This window comes from Urocitellus parryii, chromosome 7, assembly GCF_045843805.1.
Source record: "Urocitellus parryii isolate mUroPar1 chromosome 7, mUroPar1.hap1, whole genome shotgun sequence".
In the NCBI taxonomy this organism is placed as follows: Eukaryota; Metazoa; Chordata; class Mammalia; order Rodentia; family Sciuridae; genus Urocitellus; species Urocitellus parryii.
Window position 1 is genome coordinate 171388210 of NC_135537.1, and position 12229 is coordinate 171400438.

The window sequence follows — 12229 nt, forward strand, 5'->3', positions numbered from 1 at the left end:
GTTACTGTGAAAACAAGTCAGATCTCTGAAAAGGTCCTGTAGATGCACTGCCCCCACCAATATTGCTCATTTTAAAAGAAATATGGTTCTCAAATTTTAAAAAAAAATACTAATTCTGTGCAAAGTTTGGCTCAGCAAGAAGGGGCATCTCTAAGCCAAAGCAGGAGAAAACCCTGGTCCTAAGCACACATTCCAGGAAGTTGTTTGCTGGTAAAGTTCAAGAGCTCAGCTACTCACAATGTCAATCAATCTAAATAAAATTTACACAACAGATTTTGGAAACCAGGAATAACAAGGTATCATTTTAAACTGATCTCAGAAACCAGGAATAACAACATATCATTTTTAAAGTCTAAAGAGCAGTTGATGTTTATTTAGTGATTTTAGCAACTGTTTAGTTTACACATTCCTCCAACCAGGAAAACTAATACATTTGTACTGTTTTCAGTGGCAAGCAATGAACTAGTTGTGTCTGAATTTCTACTTGGGAGTTCACCAATGAGTTGCTGAATTATACTCTGAAATCCTTTTGCAATGTATAGATATCCATGATACCTTTTTTTTTAATATGAGGAATGTTTCTGTATCTCCAAATAATAATGGAGATATAAGTAGTTTTCAATAATAAAATACCTCTTGATATCCCCCATTAAATTAAAGAGAAGAGCTAGGAATGTAGTTCAGTAGTAGAGCCTTGCCCTGGATTCGATCCCCAGCACTACAATACACAAATAATGAATCCCAAGGCCAAAATCCATTAATATCTACAATCTTTTATGAAAGGGAGATGCTGCCCAGCTCTCATGTTCATTCCATCCTGGCACACAGGAAGGTACCAACAGGCACTTGTTGGTTGATGGAAGGGAGGGAGGGAGGGGATGTGGTAGGTAAGTAGGTCAGGATAGACCAGTCAGACCTGTCAACAATGTCTAATTTCTTGAGGACTTGTGATTTTATCTATTCGAAAGGAATCAGAGAGCATCTCTCTACTACATAAATACAAACCTATTCACAAACACTGAATTTTTGAGATGCCAATTATTTCTAATATTCCCAGTAGCTATGAGAGAGTGAGAGAGTGCATGACCCAGAGCTATTAGAGCTATTCGGGCAAGAAGCATCTGCTTCCCTAAGTGCCCCTTCTCTAGAAAAATGAATAATCTTTGATTATAATTCACCAGGGAAATGAGCATTGTATACAGGACTCCAAGCTGAACAGGGTGTTAGCTGCATTACGTGCAATAGAGACAGCACAAGATTCACATGGTGCGCCTCGGTGGAACATCCAGGATTTCAACAAGCTTGAAGGGAAAAGGAAGATGGGCCCTTGAGCCTTTTTTTTTTCTTCTTCTTCTTTCACTCCCATCCCCACCCCACCCAAGGTGTGGCATCTTTCAAGGGTGAACCTCATGAGGCTTCTAAAACTCCTCCAACCATCATGCATAAGTAAAAACTTAACAGAAAAATAAGGTTAGGGGATATCTGACAAACACCATTCAATTAAAGTGATACGTGTCCTACATACCAAAACCGATAAGTCCCTGATTTAATGCGTTTGTACTTGACCTTTGCTTTCTCTGCCCTCATCACTGCTGAAGGTAAAATGAAATGTATATTTTCACTAAAAACAGATGATGTAAGACTATAATCAGACTCTTGACAGACCCTATTGCCAATCATGTTATTAAAACTGGAGGCAGGTGGTGGGGAGCAAAATTAGGTAACAGATGATGCTTTTAGACATCCCTACCAGGAGGGTCCCACAAACACACACACCAAAAGCTATGACGTCCAAGTTGGACTGTAAGTCACTGATGTGGGTGATGCCTATTACAATGTATTCCCTCATTTTTACAAACTAGTTTTTAAAGTTCAATTTGTGATAGTCAAATATTTGACAACCTCCAAACTAAAATAATGCCCTAAAATGTAGTGGCTTGAATAAATTATACCACTACAAAGGTACTAATTAACCAACAATCAATGACATGTAGTCAACACAATCTCACAGCTAGGAGGTCTTTTTAAACTGAATAATCCATAATCAGGCTGAAATTCTTCTCCTTCCAAATATTTTTCTTTTTGCATAATTTCAGTTTATCTGCAAACAACATGTCACCGACCTATAGTTGCCTTTGACAGTCTATTTTGATTAGAGAATGTTTTCCAGGAAACCTTTATTATGCTGTATATCATCTATCTACCCAAAAGAGATACGGAAAGTGAATCAGTGTCAATACCAATTTTTATAATATGTAATTGAGTGTAACCTTCTAGGAGGCGTGGGTAGTTCTGACAACAAATTACAGAAATGCTCACATCCTCATCCAAACCCTTTCAAAAAGATGAATTTCAGCTTTTAAAGTAACAATGATTTTGAACTGCTCCTCTATTATCTAAAAAAAAAAGTAAAAAAATGTACATTTACATTAAAGACAGACTTTAAATGGTGCTCAAGATGTTGTGATGTTGAAGAATGAACACCATAATCTTTGCCAAGTTAAGAAATTGTAATTCTGTCAATGCTCCACAAAATGTAGCATTTTAAAAAACTAATATGCTAATTTAACTATAAGGAAGAAGAACTCTACTTTTTCTTCCCCCAAGAAATGCAAAACATTCTTCAGAGTAGCAGAATCGCATGAACTTCAAATGTGAATATGCAAACTAAGTGAAGTCTCCGTCTAGCACAATCCCTGGCATGTGTTTGGGTCCAAATAAATACAGGATAGATGGATAAAACAAACAGAGGAATAAAAAGACAAATATCACAATCTATAAACATACTCATACCCCAACAGGATGCCCATTGGGTAATTAAAAATTAGTTGCACTGAATCTTTGCAAGGGTGCAAAGATATTCAAACCCAGGCTTTTGCTTTCAAAGCAATGATGGCTGTCTGGAGGTCATGCAGGAAGACTTCCATAAATGCAATCAGTTTCTTGAAATGAGATTTCCTGGAAATTAAGTGTCCTCTGCAAATGGAGAAGTTGCCAAGAATTCACAGTCTGTTAGCAGCAGATGTGAGCTCCTTCTCCAGGAGTGGCAAAGCCCTGCGCAGAGCTCCCAATCCCCTCTCATCAGGCAGAGGGCCCAGGGGATGGCAAAGGGGTGGAAAAGAGTAAAAGAAAATGACACTTTATTTTGACCTGTTACCAGGTTCCAACCATCCTAAGCAATGAGTCCAGATGGACTGGATGTTACTTTTTAAATTTGAAGATCCAACTGTCACTTTACTTCAGCCCAACAGAGTCACATCCACCAATATCTTTTTTATGACATTGAGAAACCCAGATAGGTTCTGCAATGCTTTAGGGAGCTGCCTGGGCCGTATTTTCTGCCTCTCCACGAACTCCTGGCAAGAGAAGCTGCATGTTTTCCAGGCATGATAAAGCGATCATTAGCCACCTGGGAGCTGGTTTTATTTTGGATTCCAACCATATTCCTCGGTGACCCAGATGAGCCTTTAGTTCGTGGAAGGTTGTCAGCATCCATACCATGGAGATACTTTTACAAAGACCTTTAGGAATATCCAACCAAAACTTTCTTTTCAGAGCAACTCAGCAAAGAACCTAAACCCATAAAGAAATCACATTTTAAATTCAAAGTCGTCTCTTTTGTTGTTGCTGTTCCCTTTCTCAATGGGAGACCTACAGTCAAGATGAGCAAGAAATCCATGTACTGAAACCCAGAGGGAAATCTCTGTTATTCTGTTTTCTTAGACATTTTCTTAGACATCTGTAGCCAGAGTTTTGGGGTGTGTTTGGCAGTTGGCAATCCCATGATGGGCTGCTGCCAGCACCCGTCACTCAGCCCACGACATATGACGGAACAACCTCGGGCTGGCATTCCAGCCAGACAGCTGGCTGTAGAGGAGGAAGACACGTTCTCTATTTCTTTTTTCATGAAGAAGTAAGAATAATGTATTGCGCTCTTCCTCCCTGCCAACTCTAAGAATTGCATGTAGGAAGCCCCCAAAGCCCACTAATAGGAACAGAGCCACAGGAAACCTGCCAGAGTCCAGCCAAGCCTATTCTCCTACCAGTGCTTGCTTTTCCAAGTTAAAATATATATATATAGAAGAGCAGAGAGAGCCACCTGCCAAGAACTTTCACCTTCTCCACTGGGGCATCAGTACCTACTGGGAAGGACTAATTTTACATATAAAGAAACAGGAATGGAATTATTGGATTCCAAGCCCTTGTAGAAAAAGGCTTGTCTACTAAGAACTTCTCGTTTTAAAGCCAACTAAATCTTTAAATGTCTACTCTGTGAAATTCTAATGGCAATTACACAGAAGGTCGAGGGTTTTTCTCCCCCCTCCCTTTCCTGCTATTAATGAATACAAAGTAACAGAAAACTGATGCTGGAAGATGGAGCAATGCCACTACATAAAGGGAGATGTTTTCCATGGGAAGTGACAGGAGGGGACCCAATTCAGAAAGCATCAGAGGAGAGGGGCAGAGGCACATGGTAAATCCTAAGGAAGCAGGTAGCACTGCTGGTCTTGAGTCCTGGCTCAACAGTACCCTGTCTGTATAACCTATCACTTTAAGAAAACTAGAAGTGAGCAGCAATGGAGCCTAGGGAATGACAGTGTAGGGATAGTAGCTCTCCAGCTAGGGACTCCTCAGAGCCCCCGTGCAGCTCTTCACTCCCAGGCCTCTTTGCAATCCCTGGAGTGCCTGTTGTATGCTCCCTGGAGAAATGAGCTAGGACCATCACATGGATCATGGCTGTTCTCTGCTCATCACAGAAAGGCAGGGACAGGCTGAAATCCCAGGAGAAGGGCTTTCAACCACACAATACAGCTTATGCAGTATTTGAGTGGTGACCACAAGATGAAGGGGCTCCAACAACTCTTGACCATTATTGTCGCTAAGGACTTGCGACAAACTTGTGGCTAACTTCCTGTTGCCTGCAAACAGTGACCTGCTAAAAATAAACAACAGATGAACAAGAACCAAACACAGACACGCACCAGGAATATTATTACACAACCACCCTTGGCACACTGGGCAGCACAGTGTATTATCAAAGGAAACTCCCCCCACCCTGGACCTCCCCAACCTGCAGGAGACAAACAGAAAGCAGCTACCTTGCCAGGATTACAGGAAAGCTGACCTCAGAATATCTTCAGCAGAGGCTTTTCCAGCAAGACAAAGCAAAGACTGCCACCAGATATTTCCCAGGCATCTTCTAACACATCCTGTGTAGGATACTGTCACTTGGCCCAGAGATATTCATTTCTGTCCTTCCAGGAACCCTTCATGTGGGTGCTCAGAGACTGGGGAGCTCAGGCTGAGGATCAGGGTAAACTAAAATCTGGTCTTTGACTTCAGCCTTGCTTCTTAAGACACAAAATGAACAGCCAGTTGACTCTGTTCCTCCAGTATAATGAAGGCTAGGTGGCTCGGGAAAATCTGCAGCAGTGCCTTAACCCATGGAGCATAAGCAAGGGACTCATCCCTGAAATATGTCTCCTTTCCCATTTGAATAACCAAAATGCAATGACATGAGCAAAAAGTAAAATAATGAGAGAATCTGCTAGATTCACTAAAAAGTAATGCTTACTTCCTCAAATTTATAATACCCCATTTCTCCATGCATTCCATTTAAACCTCTGATTTCTTTTAAATAACATCATTATTGAAAACTAACATTATGCTGCGAAGCTCTATTACTTGAATTGTTCAGAAATGGATTTACGGCTGCCGCTGAGTCCTCTGAAAGACTGTATTGTAGGCATCCTCCCTCCATCTCCCCAAGAGCATTCATAAAGAGATTCCTACACCTACATTTGCCCTCCTGCAGAAAGCTGGGTATTTATACCTGGAAAAACTTTCACTTAAATTGCTTTAATGGGTTCTAAGTAAAACACTACTCCCAATAATTTATTTTTCCATTTGATTGGCCAAGGATTTGAATTATAGCTCGGTAAGTTCATAAACAGTGCTAGCATTTGGATGCTATAATGCCACATGAGTTTGGGATTTCTATTTGCCTGTTCCTGAAGCACTCTTAGACACTGCACAGCTGTGCTGGTGTTACACAGCAGTGAGTCCATCTCTTTTAGGCATCTCCTCATCTCCCCAACAAATTCAGCATCAGGACTTGCATCTCCTTTGTAGGCTCAACTGACAGGTAGACATGTTTTAGAGGGTGGCACAAGCTTCTCAGGCTTTGAAAACTTCTGACATTACACCATATTGAAATGATTTCAGAATGTCTCCCAGGTATGAATTCTCTGCACATATCATCAATAAATATGTAATGTATGCTACTGTGTAAGTAGCAAGACTGTTAATGTTTTAATCCTCTTCCCTTGGAGTAGGATAGCAGCAAAAATAAATAAATCTCAAATCACAGTATTTTAATATATGCCTATAGGTACCAGAACACTTGATGAAGTAGGCAAACCAAAGCTGGTCCTCACAGCCATTAAAGATGGCTGCTCCAACAAGAAAGAAATCAAGAAAATGACAAATATTGGCAAAGACATCAAGAAACTGAAACTCTGGTGCACTGTTGCTGACACTGTAAAATGTGTCAGATAGGAGAGAGCACAGAGGCTCCTGAAAACTAAACACGGAGCCATGAAATGAAACAGCGGTCCCACTTCTGGGTACCTATGCAAAAGAACCGAAAGCCAGCTCTCGGGGAGGTAAGCTTCATGCCCACGTTCACAGCAACAAGGTTCACGACAGCCAGGTCTTGGGAGAAACCCAGACACCACGGACAGAATGAGCAAAATACAGCCTATACATACAAAGGAATGTCCGTCAGCCTTAAAAAGAAAGGACATTTGGTCGCTGCTCCAGCATGGAGGAACCTAGAAGAGACCAGGCGTCACAAAGACACCTACTGTATGATCCCACCTGCAAGAGGCGGTTTTTAAAGTTGTCAGACTGATAGAAACAGAAAGTGGAGTGGAGGATGCTAAGGGCTGGAGGGGGAAATGGGAAGTTGTTGTTTCATGGGCGGAGAGCTTCAGTTTTGCAAGATGAAAAAAAAGTTCCAGAGGCCAGTTTCACAAAACTCTGACTATATTTACCACCACTGAACTCTATGCTTAAAGATGGTTATGGTGGTAAGTTTTTATGTTAGATGACATTTCTCAAAATAAATAAGTAAATAAATAACTGAAAAATTTTAAGAAGAGCACCCAACATTTCATTGATTGCTTTAAAGAAATTATGATGGGGAGGGGTGGGATAAAACTCTTGATTCTTATAAAAATCATGACAATTCCACATGAAAATGCTATCCATCAAGGGGTCCATCAATGCTGTCCATCCTAGGTAACGGTAGCATCATTCCTGTGCTTTCCACAGCCAAACGGCCCGTAGATTCATCTCTAAATTGGATCTTCATCTACACAAGAAAATACAGAACCAGTAAAGCACAAAAGTTGAGCATTAAATAAAATTAAGTCTCTGGAAAGAGAACAAGTTTGATTTTTAAAGTAAACATCATCATTCTGTCTGCCCAGTGCACTAAAATCTCTGGAAGCTTTTAACAGCAGCAGGACCCTAATTGCATAACCTTGTTTTCAATGAGTGGATGAAATTATGCTATAATTTTACTTATTACAAGAACGTACCAGGAGCATGATGCCACCCACCTCCCCATCATCCATCTGCCTCCCCTGTTGGCTAGTTAAGATGCCACGGCTCTCTGCCCACCCTGAGTACCTATGCTTACCCTCCACAGGGGGTACCCTCCCTCTGTGATTTGCTTCCAATGGCCTGATTACACCACCTGACTTCCAGCTTCCAGTCCTGCAGAAGCTCAGGGAACTTCCCTCCCCCTCCTATTTCTCTCCACACCCACACCTCTTTCTCATTCAGATCAATTCTTATATGCACTTATCCTTCGCAGCCAATCTTCCAGGTCAATCCAACACTTTTCTCTGCTACAACAAACTCGAGTCCACTTGGAAGAGGTGGCTGGGGTTGGAGACCACCATAGGACCACGACCTGACTTATTCCATCTCCCTCTGAGAGTATGAGTCATCCTGCATGTGGCAGAGAGAGAGAAGCTCCGGGCTGGTTTCAGTCTGCTTCATTTCCCTCCGGTTCTCAAGGACTTCTGAACGTGGGCTCTAGAGCCAATTCAATTCCCAGCTTTGCCTGTTCCTCGCTGTGTGACTCCATGGAAACTATCTAAACACTCTAAGCTTTAATGGCATCATCAATACAATGCAGAAAATAACAGTACTTGCCATACAAGTTGGTGTTTGACATATTGTTTGACCCAAAATTTTTGCTTCTAGCAATTTCTACTACAATAACTAGATATTCATATAAGTACTTAAGCAGAAGGATGTTAAGCCAGCACTACTTCTAATCATGAAAAATGGGGGAGAGGGGATACAACAGAGGGTCAACTAAAGTTTAAATAAATGACAAAACAAAGCCCAGTATGGTGGCACATGCCTATAGTCCTAGTTACTTGGGAGGCTTGAGCCCATACATTTGAGACCAGCCTGAGCAATAATAATAAGACCCCATGTCAGAAATTATATATATATATATATATATATATATATATATATATATATATATATATATATATACACAATGGATATAGAATATTCTATCTTCTATATCCATTGTACTATGCCTTATGGAAAAATATTTAAGAACATACTTGTAAGTGTAAAAAAGCAGGGTAAAACTATGTATTACTTTTACACAAGAAACAGGGGAAGGTGAATTTTTGAAAAGGTTCGTCTTATATTTGCAAGCAGTTTCTGCCAGACCCCTTCCCAGAACCCTAATTTTCACATACACAAAATGCTCCAGTATTTTCCAAGACTTCTTTCATAAACCAAGCTCTAAAGCAACCCCTGGATTTGCAGCTGATCCCAAAAAACTCAGATGGAAATTATTTTCATTCCATTCAACAAGTAGCGTTTCACCTAGCCAGGAGATTCCTAGTGGGTGGGAGAAGAACTATAGTTAGTAACCATAACCTTACGTTAAAAATTAATAGCTACCATATTCAACAAAACAGCAGTTTAAACCTGAATTGAAATCATGCTAAAAACAGCTCCGCTCCTATGCCAATTATCTCTCCCAGTGGGAGACTTTCAGGTTCAACTTGAAGTTGGTGGAGTTCCTTCCCATCATTATTAAGGAATGGAGTGGGGAAAGTAGGAATCTACAACAAACTCTCCTGTACAGGAAAATTAGGTCCCTGATAGAATGTGACCCCCAGAAATCCCAAAACATCCTCTCAATGATTACAGCAGTCTCTCCACTGTTAGTTCTTCTGATGGTCTCCACTTTTAGTTATGAATGATGAATGAAAGACCACAAATAAATGACCAGACCGACATTGGAGTGTCCCTCCCATGCAGCCGTTTCCACAGGTAGACTTCCATGTGTGCAGTGGTTTATTAATTAATTGAGGGTGCTGGGGATCAAGCCCAGGGCCTCGTGCATGGCAGACAAGCACTCTTCCAACTGAGTTACACCCTCAGCACAAAAGGAGCTGTTTTAGTCAGCTGAAATTGTGACAGAAACAATAATGTACCTTGGTGTAGGGGCATATCAGCAGTCAGCACAAAACAAAATTAGCAGTAGCATCGGCTCCTTGTACTCAATTGATAAAACTTTCAGAGATGACCACCCCAACTACGGTGGTCATCTCTGACCACTTTGCCACCACCACCCACCCTCACTAAGCCTGCACTGTCCAAAAACCCCTAGTCAAGTGTGCCTATTGAGTACTTGAAATGCACCTACTCCAACCGAGATTGCTCCAGGCAAAAGACACACGCCAAATTCAGGAAGATGGATGCCAAGAACATTAATGCAAACTATTTCCTTTTTATATTGATTACATATTATGATAACATTATGATACATTCAGTAACATTAAAATGTATTATTTAAATTAGCTTTCCTTGTTTCCTCTTGCTTTTTACAGTGTGGCTTCTTAAAAAAAAAAAATGTATGATTCAATGCATGTGCCTTGCTGTTTCCCACTATTACACCGTCACATTGTTCATTTTCTCTGAAGCAGGTGCGACCGACTGAAATGACCCTGTCTGCTTCTGGGGTTGTCTTACCCATCATGACTCTCCTCCTACCATCAACTGGAAGCCCCATTAGAAGAGGGCTTGGTCACGCTGTGCACAGATAAATACTCGGCACCTACAGCCCAGCAGGTGTGCCTGGTGCCAGGCGGAGGTTATGAATGATGAATGAAAGACCACAAATAAATGACCAGACCGACATTAGTAATGCTCATGCCACATGGACTGCTCCCCTCCCCGCCTGATACTCGGCTTGTAGATCTTTCCTTGCAAATTTAGACTTTCTCCCCAACTGCCTCCACTTTCCCCTGCAGGTTCCAGGATGAGTGGATGTTGAATGTGGGGAGCAGAGGTCTCCTTTCTGGGCTGCTCCCTCACAGCCTCCCCAACTCAGCGGTCACTCTTGAACTGGCCCACTAAAATCCCCAAATGGCTTCTCTCACCTATGGTACCCAACATGCATGCGCTGCAGCTCCACCTGCCCTCATCAAGTGTTCACCTCTGCAGATGTCTGGCTGGCACTGGAGGGTGTCCTTCATTCAAAAAAGCCAACCCTACCCCCACCTGGGCCCATTGGTCAGGCCCAAGTTGGAAAGACCGGTCCAGAGAGCTCTGCAGGGCAGCTTCCCTAGCTCCAATGCTGGAGAGCTGGCCACCCACTTGAGCACAGCCCTGGGCTCAACCTGCACTCCACACAAACTCAGACTCAGGGACCCTAAGCTCAAGCCAGTCCCTGCCTGGAAATGGTGGGCCCCTTCTGTCCATCAGAGCCACTCTCTAGCAAGCAGAGGTGTGTTTCTGTTTGGGTTTTAAATGTGTCTACTGAATTGAGACAAGTGCAAGTCTGGTGTGTGTGTGTGTGTGTGTGTGTGTGTAGGAGAGGCATGTCACTGAGGTAGCAAAGGCCAGTGTCTGACACACAGACAAGCCCAAGACCCAGAGGAAAAAAATAACCGGAAGCCAGGGCTGCACCAAAATAGGGTCTCAGGGGTTGGGGTTGTGGCTCCGTGGTGCAGCGCTTGCCTAGCAGGTGTGAGGCACTCGGTTCAATTTCCAGCACCACATATAAATAAATAAAATAGAGGTCCATCGACAATTAATAATAATAAAAGATGAGGTCTCAGCCACTACCCTGCACAGCTCCATTCTGCAGACCTGCCATACACTTCCTGGGGAAGTCACCTGTTAGAAGGCCGAGCAGAACCCCAGAGTGGTGCATCCTACTGGACTCAGGAGGAGATGATACAAGCCAAAACCAATGCCTGGATTTGCTCAGAGTGACCCCTGTCACTTTCCAGAGTGGTCCATGCTCTAAAAACTGACTGATTTAAAATTTAGAATCACCTCCATCTGACACAAGCTATTATTTCTGCCCCAAACCAATATTTAATATTTGTTTTATATAACACTACTATTTAGCCAACAAAATGCTTAAGAGGCCTCAAAGTGTCTTTCTCTTGCTCATGGGTCCAAGGAGTGTGATATTTGCTTATATCATGTATACCTCTAGATACTGGAAAGTGTCCCTGTCCCCCAAATGCTTCAGCTGTTTTTAAATTTCCCCAAACCCTTCATTAGATGGTGGAAATAGCTAAAGTTCTGACTGCTTGGAACAGCCTACATTTCCTTTTATTTATGGATGCATAGAAATCTTAAGCATAATTACAAAATTAAGCCACAGCTATTATTAAGACGCAAAAGATGCAAAAGTTGGATCTGCTGGTCGCCCCAAGTCACTGGGCCTTTATGAGCATTCTGTGGAGCAAGGAGATCCTGCTGACTAAACAGTTCCCTGGTCCGCACAGCCCCCTGCACATCAATAAACCTCCTCATGGATGCAAGCAAAATTAAAGGCACTTTTTCAATGACAGCCCCTGAGAGGCTGCGGAAATAATAAGTGTGGTTAGTACAAAACCACAGAGGGATCATAAAAGCAAAAGCTCCAAATATGGTTACACTGAATGAGGCCTCAAGAAGGTAGTAAGCTCTTTTTGAAAGACGGCACCTTTTCCCTGTTGCTGAAACTTTAGACATGGATCCTGTGAACTGGTGTCTGCACGCGTGTTCAGCTCAGATGCTACCTTCTCTAAGAAGCTGAGTCCAATCCTCCAGTCTTTTGAAAAGTATCTTTCCTGGGCTCTGTGCTCCCAAAGTACTATGTTCCTCCATAACAACACTCTAA

At 42.2% G+C, this 12229-nt stretch overlaps 1 protein-coding gene and 1 non-coding gene across 3 annotated transcripts in view; both read right to left on the minus strand.

The window, feature by feature from the left end:
• The window catches only part of Prkca (protein kinase C alpha), a 395759-nt gene that overhangs the window by 313481 nt on the left and 70049 nt on the right, over positions 1-12229 (minus strand). The gene's annotated exons all lie outside the window — the stretch shown is intronic.
• On the minus strand, positions 9415-9487 carry Trnag-gcc (transfer RNA glycine (anticodon GCC)). Its single transcript has one exon. It is a non-coding gene; the product is annotated as a tRNA-Gly (tRNA).